This window comes from Hibiscus syriacus, unplaced genomic scaffold (assembly GCF_006381635.1).
Source record: "Hibiscus syriacus cultivar Baekdansim isolate YM2019G1 unplaced genomic scaffold, ASM638163v2 tig00110548_pilon, whole genome shotgun sequence".
In the NCBI taxonomy this organism is placed as follows: Eukaryota; Viridiplantae; Streptophyta; class Magnoliopsida; order Malvales; family Malvaceae; genus Hibiscus; species Hibiscus syriacus.
In genome coordinates this window covers 99,817-109,982 of record NW_024062775.1, presented here as the reverse complement: position 1 = coordinate 109,982, position 10,166 = coordinate 99,817, and positions in this window count along the sequence as shown.

Here is a 10,166-nt window from a genome sequence, read left to right as displayed (position 1 = left end):
CTCCCAGCTTTCATAGTCATATTTGGATTGTGCGATGCCTTATCAAGGAATTTGTGTGATCGCCTCAATTGCACAATTTTTATATTCGAGCCGCCTTTTCAGGTTTTCAACTCGAATCCTCCTTTGGTTTCAAGACGTTATTCAAGATTTATGTCTTGAACCCCCCTTTGTTATTTTTCTCTACCATGCATTAATTACATTGTTTTTTTGCAAACAAAGATTAATCCTGATGGGCGTGATGAAATCTGAAGATATTCTCTTTTGTTTAGAAATCCATGTATGATTAGAAGGGACTTTTAAGGCACATAATGTAGGCCAGGGTTCATGGTTATGAAAGAAAAGGATAAATAGGCCCAAACAAGTGTTTCAGGGTGTTGAACCAAGGATCAATTCATTCTGATGCCTTCAATCTTGCTCAAAATGTTTCTCTCTCTTGATGCTCTATGATTTTCGAGTGAAGTGATTCAGTGATTCGGGAATGATTGTGCTTGATCAATCTCATAGTTTGAAGCTTGATGTACCATTTGTCTTTAGGGAATCTTTGCATGTGCGTTTTTATCCCTTTTTCTTTTTGATTTTTGTTCTTTCTTTTTTTTTCTTCTTTTTTCTTCTTTTCTTTTTTTCCCTTTTTGTTCTGATTGAATCTTTGCACTTGGCATTTGGTTCACCTTTTGGTATCTCATATGAATCAATGTCTTCACTCATGTGAGCATATTTCTTCCACCTTGCCCCCCAGTGTGGAGGGTGATCCTTAGTTAGGGTTGAATCAGAAGAAAAATACTACAGGCTCAAAAGGGGACACAAGGGATATATTTTTTCTCCTGTTGTGAAGGGATAAAGAAAGAAAGTCGTTCATCATTTCATACATGTAAATCTTCACAGAAGAGGTATCCCCAGGGGATAGATTTTCAAGATTAATTCTATTCACATGAAAACAGTGTAATTAATGTATGATAGAATTATTTCGAATGAATTCTTCTTCTTTTTTCCCAGATGTCTCAATGTTCAGGCTCCCCGCGAGATGCCCCAAGTTGGTTCTTTAGAAGAATGCTCATGTTAAAATGGACAACTCAATGCCTTGGGTTTTAATGGTAAGAAAGGTTATTTTTTAGTCTAAAAAAGACAATGGTGTGATCTTATTGACTCAAAGAAAGGTATGAGTGTATCAAAAAGATAAAGGCAATGTTTAAAAATTTCAAAAGGAGGTAATGTCAAAATTTCATCTTTTGGTAATGACCACGAGTTATTTTGGGCAAAGAATCAAGGTATTTTATTCTGGGGTTTGAGACAAGGTAAGAAAGGTCTAATATTTCCATATGTCAAAAATCTATAATTCTGAAGAATTAAAAGAATCATTAATTCATTTAATATTCGAAGAACTAAAGATTAAAATTTGTTCAATTGCTCCCTTAGAATCAACATAAATTAAATCATTTAAAAGATTAAGCAAACATGAAAGATCAAAGACGTGTTCAAACAAAACAAATCCTCTAAGTGCAAATGGTATATGCCATGCCCCCTTCTTCGGAAAGCGCCTTACAGTTTTCAGAGGAATGTTTGGGGTTTCTTATGTGGTAACAAATAACAGCTTCAACATCGTAGCCCTTAGGATATGGGGATTCTTTTCTTAGATCATCCTGGCAGGCTTTGTCCTACAATCAGCTGATCAGGCTCCCACTGTATTGTTTTCAGTTTTTTTCTTTTGATGTTACAATCTTGCTTACATGTGGTGTCATGTGGTTAAAACCACTTCATCGAATCCTCCATGAAGAAATTTCATGTTTATGAAAATGCTTAAAAATGAAATGTAGATGCACAACGCAAAATGAAAAAATTGCATGAAATGTTCGAGGCATTGATCCAGAAAAGTGCCCATTATTATAAATAATCCTTATTTCGACAAAAATGTTTTATCTTCTAAGAGACATAAAAACAATCAAAGGTACATTCAAACTAAATCCTCAAGACCCCGAACAACTTCCAGCAGGTTGACAAGACTAAATCCTCTAGACCCCGAACAGCTTCCAGCAGGTTGACAAGTCTTATGTTTTCATCTGTCACTGGTTGTAAGCCTTGTTGGACCACTCCAGCTTCCCTTGGCAGGCCGTGTAGATGGCGAGCTGCCTTCTTTACTTGATCCAGGAAATCTCGGATGACTGCGTCTCTGTCTTTCACCCTTTGTTGTGCTTGCTCCCAACGGAAACGCCACTGCAAACCCCCGTCGAAGGGCACTATCTGAAGCTCACTCGCTTGCTTTTTGAAGCTATTATTTTACCATATTTCTCATGTTGTTTCTCCCAGATCAGCCATTTGGATTCTCAGGAGTTATCCTTGACTTTATCTTGGTACCTATTTCTCAAGTCTTCAAGCTCAAAATAGACTCTTTTATGCTCCCTTTCCATTTTGTCTGCTCTATCTTTCTGAGAATCGGCATCTAGTTTCCATTGATAACGTTCAGCTTCAAGTTCCTTAACTCTCTGTTTCAGCTCATTATTCAGAGCTTCAAACTTTGCCTTGACTATCTCAAGTTCAGAAGGGGACAGGCCTGAAATGTTTCCTCCATGGTCCGGGTGTCTTCACAGTCTGGCATCGGGATGCTATCATTCTTTCTCAATCTTTGCCACTCTATATAATCCGGAGTAAGGATATCTCTGGTAGCCACGACATCCATCCGGGATACTTTCTTCCATGACTCGGCTGCCTCTTTGATCCTCTTCTTATAACTGTCACCGTGATACACAAACTCTGATGTAGATAATCCGTATGTTGTTGGGATAAACTGACATGCCCCATACTGTCAAAGTGCCAACAACGGAGCATACCCAACTACACCCAAATTCCAAGTAAGGTCATATTATCAAAATCCCCAAATCGAAAAAAAACGTCACTGAGGAACAACCAGGAGGCTCTCCAAGTAATATCTCGGTCCTGAAGATGAGTGAAGACCTTCATCCATTCTTCCTTCGAAGCGCCTTCATGCTATTTCATAGTGATGAACTCTCCCAATGGTGAATAGGTAGTGCTTAATCGGCGGTAGACAACCACGTTAGTCTTCCAGAAGTGGCTGTGAATCCAGACTTGAAGGAGCTGAACACATCCAATGAACCTTCCTCCACCAGTTCTTCTGCAATGATTAAGAGACCGAAAGGTCTCGGCTAAGATGGTCGGCGCTGGGTTGACTCGCCTTGGAAGTTGTTCAAATAGTTCTACTACGGTTGCGTCGATGCACCCCAAGGTCTTCGGAAAGATAATCAAACCGTACAGACCCAGTGCAAAAAGATCTATAGTCTTCCATTCATCAGGGTGGTTCTTCATTAGTTGCTTTATATGGATCCACTCGATTCATTCCCCGTTACCTTTGTGTCGAAGTCGATCAGTCACCCATTTTTCATCAACCCCTGCAATCTTAGCTAGTCCTTTCTTGAAAGGCTGACTCTTGATGTGTTTGATATATGCCCTCTCTAGTCTGATGTTTTTGCAGTGCAGTAGGGTAGTATACTTCTCGATGGTAGGTACCATGTCGTCTTGGTTAAAAGTGAAGCAACTGTATCCCGGGTTCCAGAATTGAACCAAGGCTCTGATTAAGGGCTCACCGGTCTTAACATCAAGAAAAAGTGCAATGTCACCATACCGCTGACTGAACTTCTGTTTTTTATCATTCTTCCAACTGTCCCAGATGTCTCGAAGTTCTTGCACATTGTTCTATTTTAGGCTGATAGAGGCATGGCTAACAAGCTTTGACATGTAACTTCCTTGAAGACTGTCTACCTTTTCTTTCTGAGTCTTCTCGGACCATAGTCGTACCTCGGGGTTTTTAATCTCCTGTATTACAACACCTTTGTCCATTAATGCAGATTATTTATGGTTAACGAACATATTTTTTGGTAGATCAACACCTCTTTTGAATGATGCAGATGATGGAAAAAAAAATAAAAGAGAGGAAAAAAAAATGAAAAGAGTTAGTAAGGTAAAGATAATAATCAAAGCAATCATAAAAGTCCTACCCCACATGATATCTACCCCACATGCTTATTATTCCTACCCATACATGATCTCTATCCCGCAAGTTGATTTTGAACAAGTCCTAACCGTATAAATTTCTAGTTCACATGTTTTGAACAGAAAGTAAAGCAGAAAATAATTTCAGCATCCTAGGGTTTAAAATGAGGTTTTGGGGTAGGCTCTAATTCTCCATGGTTTTCCGATTTAGGTTCTAAAAACGGTACCCGAGTTCTCCTTGCTGGTGCCCCCTTGGGCTTGCCAGACCCTTAGTCCTAAACCCATCACAGGCTTGTGTGGACTAAGTTAACTCGAGAGGACACATTCCCTTATGCCCGCACGGTGAATAATTCACACGAAGACATAAGGTATATGAATCCCGAAGGCTACTTGCTAGGCCCGCACAGTGAATAAATTCACACGAATGTGTCGTTTTTACCCTCACTTAAGACAGGGTTTATAGCTCGGGTATAGAGCCTTAAATGAAAAATTTGAAGGCTGAAATCACGAGAAAACGATTAGTACAACTATTTACCCGAAAATATAATCAAAAGTAAATAAAAAAATGATCGAAATGTTACCTTAAAATTTAAACTTACCCTTTTCGTTAAAAAGACAGCTGAAATTACCTTAGCCTGACTCACTTACCTGTCCCCAGTGGAGTCGCCAAGCTGTCGCAACCGTCTTTCGGTTGTGCCCCGAAATTGGGCTTCGACTTGAAAAATGGATTGGGAGTCGCCACCGATCATTTACTTTACGAAAAGTGGGTTGATCGAATACCTTATTTCTTACCTGATCTGCGTCTTACCAGTGATATGTCGGATCCGAGAGTCGATTACGGTCAAGGAAGGATTAGCACCCTTGAACCGCCCTTTCGCTACTATGTAATTTCCAGTTATCTTTAATTAAGAAAGTTGAAAGTTTAAACTGAAAGGTAAAATAACGATCCAAAACTTACATTTGATTGATTGAAAATGTACCCTTAAGAAAGTAAAAAAGCCATGTTAGATAAAATGGTAAGAAATTAATTAATTAAATTAAAATAAAAAGAAAACAAATTAAGTAAAATGATAAAATGAAGAAAACAAAGATAAAATAGTAAGTAAAAAAATAATAAAATATATAAAAAAGAAAAAGAAAAAGAAAATAAATAAAATAATAACAAAATAATAATAACAAAGTACGAATAATATATATATATAAAATAAATAAAAAAGTAAATATATAAATTAATAAATTAAATGACGAAAGAACATATACACATATAATGGTAAAAAAAACAAATAAAGATTATATATATATATAGTAACAATACGAATAAATAGTTAAAAAAAGACAATCGAAGAAAAGAAGTAAGGTTTGGTGAAGTATAATTGACAGGAAGAAAAAAATGATGAGGGTGGGGACAAAGTAGGTATATAATTAACTTGTGTAGAATATATATATATTTTATATATATAATAGTAAAATGTATATATACAACAATAATATCAATAAAAAAAGAAAATAATATAATATAATGATAATAAAATATAGAAAATTAATAGAAAAATATTATAATATTTTAAAATATAGCACTTAAAATAAAAAAAACCAAATATATATTAATAATAGGTATAAAAACTAAATATTTAAAAAGAACTACGCATATATATATATATATATATATAACAAAATAATAATATAAAAATAATACAAGTAATACAAATAATATAAAAAGAAAGAGAAAGTAAAAATATATAATAATAATAAAATATACAAAATATACATATATAATATAAATAAGTAGAATAAAAGGAAAATAATAGTAAAATAATAATAAATATAATAGTAATAATAAAAATGCAAAGAAAATAAATATATTATTGGTAATAACGTATATAAATAGAGAAAAATTAAAAAAGTGGTCAATTAAAAATAAAATTAGCATGTATATATATAAAAAAACTAATTAAGGGATTAAAATGAAAGGAATGTAAATTAAGTGGGTAAATGTCAAAGATCATTGAAGATTAAAACCGGCAAAAATAAAAAAAGTTTTTATTTTTTGATAGATTTTCGTACTCTCGTTCTAAAAATGTAATTTGTTTTTGCGAAATAGCCTCTAGGGAGCGTAGATCTGAAATCAAAGTTTCGAAAAAAACTCCCTCTGGGTCATCGGCTAAAACATTTATCTTTGGGGTTCTCCAAAGAAAACACGATTAACAACGCATGCAAGTGAAGAGTAAAGAGAAACAAACGAAAGATAAAAAAAGCTTTCACATTTATTACTTCGAATCGTTTACAATAGCCTCGAAATCACTTTTTCTTTGCTCGTATTTTTCTGGCATTCCTTTTTTGTAACTCCTGTCTGTAAATCGTGTGTTACAATAGTGAGTTACAATGGCTATTTATAGTGCTTGTGGATCCTATCTTTAGGAGTTTAAATCATAGTAGAACTCTATCCTATTTTTAGGAGTTTGAATCCTAGCAAAATTATATCCTATTTTTATGAGTTTGAATCCTAGTAGGACGAAAAGGTGTGTTGACAATACCCAAGAAGCAATGCCAACTCTGTGAAAAGATAGGTCATCTTGTTGACAAGTGCTGGCATAGGTTTGATCACAATTTTAAGGGAGTAACTGCTCAACAAAATTCTTCAACTTCTGAAGTGCAGGTCAATTTCTGTTCATGTTTTCCTCATGCATCTGATTGCCATTACACTTCTTTTGTAAGCACAAATGCAGAAGATGGAGACTCGTCTGATATGGACACTGGTGACAATGCTCAAGTCAATGCTTTAATGGCTGATGGTCATTTGGGTTATGCTAAATGGTTCCCTGATTCAGGCACACATCACGTGACTGGTACTTCTTCAACTATCTCAAGCAAACAAGCATACACTGGTAGTGGTAAAGTTCATTTAGGGGATGGTTCCACTGTTGTAATTACTCATATTGGTCGAAATGTTTTTCAAACTTCTTCTAGAGACCTTTTCTTGATCATACGCTATATGTTCCAAGTAAAGTTCATTTAGGGGATGGTTCCACTGTTGTATTACTCTATGGTCGAAATGTTTTCAAACTTCTTCGAGACCTTTTTCTTGATCATACGCTATATGTTCCAAACATAAATAAGAATCTTTTCTCAGTTTCAAAGTTTACTCAAGATAATTCAGTTTACTTTGAGTTTTATGCAAATGTTTGTTATGTTCAGGATGAAAGCACATACATAAATAAGAATCTTTTCTCAGTTTCAAAGTTTACTCAAGATAATTCAGTTTACTTTGAGTTTTATGCAAATTTGTTATGTTCAGGATGAAAGCACATGATTCGTGCTGATGGAAGGAAGGCTTGATAGATGATTGTATAGCTTTAACTCTCAAGTTCGGAAATAAACAACAACATTTCATAATATGTCGTTAAAGATACCAGTGAGTATTGGTTGTGACATAAAGACTAGGACATTCTGCAGCTGAGGTGGTGATGAAAACACTTAATAAACATCTAATATAGATAAAACTAAAGTGTGTGCAGCTTGTCATATGGGAAAAAGTCGAGTTCTGCCATTTTCTGTGTCACAAACAATGTATAGGCGACTATTTGAGTGGTTGAAATTGATGTATGGGGCCCTACCCCTATTGTTCTAGTAGTTTATATATTTTGTGAGTTTTGTAAATTTGTACTCAAGAAATAGTTGGGCATATCTTTTAAGGAATAAAAGTGAAGTTGTTGTTACCTTGAAATGTTTGTGCTCTAGTTTCAAATCAATTTAATTCACTCATTTTAGCATTATAGACAGATAGTGGAGAAGAGTTTCGATTCCTGTAAGCTATCTCACATCAAATGGTGTTAAACTTAAGAGGCATGTCCTCATACCTCACAATAAAACGGGTAGCAGAAAGAAAGAACAGACGTACAGTTAAAACAACTCTAGCACTACTGGCTCAAGCATAAATTCCCTTAATGTACTGGTCTCATGCAGTTCTCAGTGCATTCTATTATTAGGATGCTTTCGAAGCTTGTCGGTATATTTCTCCTTATCAAAAGATGTATGGTAAGCCTCATGACTATAGTTTTTTCAAAATCTTTGGTTGCTAGTGTTTTCCTCATCTCATGGTTTAATAAACATAAGATGGACTTTCGCTCCAAGACATGTGTTTCATATGCTATTCTCTAATGCATCATGGTTATCAGTGCATGAATGGGAATGGAAGGATCTATGTATCACGAAGCATGGTGTTTAATGAAAATGTCTTTCCTTTTGCTCACAAAGCATTACCCTGCAGTAAAGATGATAATAGGATGTTTCGATCGAGAACCTTATCGATTGTTTCTATCAACAGGGGTATGCTAGGCCTGTTCGAGGATCAAGTTTTAATGATTATTAGATTCTTGAAAGAAATAATATTGATCAACCTACATCTATAAGCAATGAGACAGATGTGCAGCTGTAGAACAAACAGATAACGTTTCTGGTGATGTTTCTCTTTCTTTTGATCCCGAACAAGATGTGCCTGGTGAGCAAGATCAGAATCAATAAAGTGTTTAGGATACAAGAACGAGTAATACTCATGCTATGATGAATCGAAGCAAGCATGGTACTTTTAAACCAAAAGTTTTTTCCATTCAGTGCAAAGATGCCTGGAGACATTCAAACTGCTCTCAAAGATGGACTGAAGGGTGCTATTAGGCTGAATACAATGCCTTCTCAGTAATAAACATGGAATATTGTGAAATTGCCAATTAGGAGAAAAACCATTGGTTACAAATGGCTTTTTAAGTGAAGAAAAATGTTGATGGATTTGTAGAAAGATTGAAAGCTCGACTAGTTGCCAAGGGGTATTCTCAGATACTTGGGTATGATTTCATGGATACTTTTAGTCATGTGGTTCGATTCTTTACAGTGAATATTTTGATTTCATTGGTTGTTTCATGCCAATGGCAGATAAGGCAGGTGGATGTGAATAATGCCTTCTTAAACGGTGACTTAAGTGAGGATGTCTACATGTAACAGATTCCTGGTTTTGAAGAGCGATCCACTGATGGAGCTGTTGGTGTGCAAGTTAAAAAAACGTGGGATGGGTTAAGACAAGCTCCAAGAAATTGGTTTCTTAAGTTATGAGAATTTTTGCTTAACACTTCCCCATCACTCTTGCTAAGCTTGGTTGTTGTTTCCATGCAGAAGCTGAGGACATGAGTCTTGCTGATGTTACATGTGAGGTTGTATGGGTAAAGGCGGTTCTACAGGAAATGAAAATTGCCTTGCCTGAAGAGTCTAAGGTTTGGTGTGATAACACCAGTGCGGTTGCTATGGCTGTAAACCCTATTTTGCACATAAAGAGCAAGCATATCGAGCTAGACTTACATTTTGTGTGAGAAAAGATTGCAACACATGAAATGCAAGTTAACTATGTTCCAACCAACAACCAAGTTGCAGATATTTTTAACAAACCCTCTTCCTTTGGCCAAGTTCGAATTATTTAGGAGCAAATTGTGTGTTTTTGAACTTAATGAAGTTTGTAAGAAGCAAGGTGAATGTTAAACTATATTTGGTTAGGCAGTAGGCTAGCTCTCTTTTGAGTCTTTAAATAGCTACCTTTGCTATGTAATTGCAAACTTCTATGATATACAAATTTACACATTTTTCTACACTTTTCTTCAATAGTTAACATCATCAACTCACCGTGTTTACTTTTTTATCTCTCAAGAATCAATAATTTGAAGAAGACCAAGAAGGTTAAAAAATCAGGATGAATGTTAGAGTATATGATTGGCTTAAATGTAATTAGTTAATTAGTTATCGATTGTTAAATCGGTCGGATTATAAAATTATTATTAAAGCTGAGTTATCGATTGTTAAATCGGTCGGATTATAAAATTATTATTAAAGCTGAGTCTTTGGATATAAAACCCACTTACAATGGCTAAAAGGCCAAGCTATTTAATTGAGTTATTTGAGAAAATATTAGTTTTTTTATTATTATTTCCAATTTACTAAAACCCCAAATGCATAGAGTTGGCATTCACCAACCCACTAACCGACGTCCCTTCATCAACTCTGGCTACTATGGTTGCTTTCTCAAACCCATAAGACCCCACTTGCACATTTTTCTCTTTCAAAGGCATAACTCGGTTTAGAAGAACCTTAGAAGACTTTCCTGTTCGACCTCTTAGTGACATCGAAAC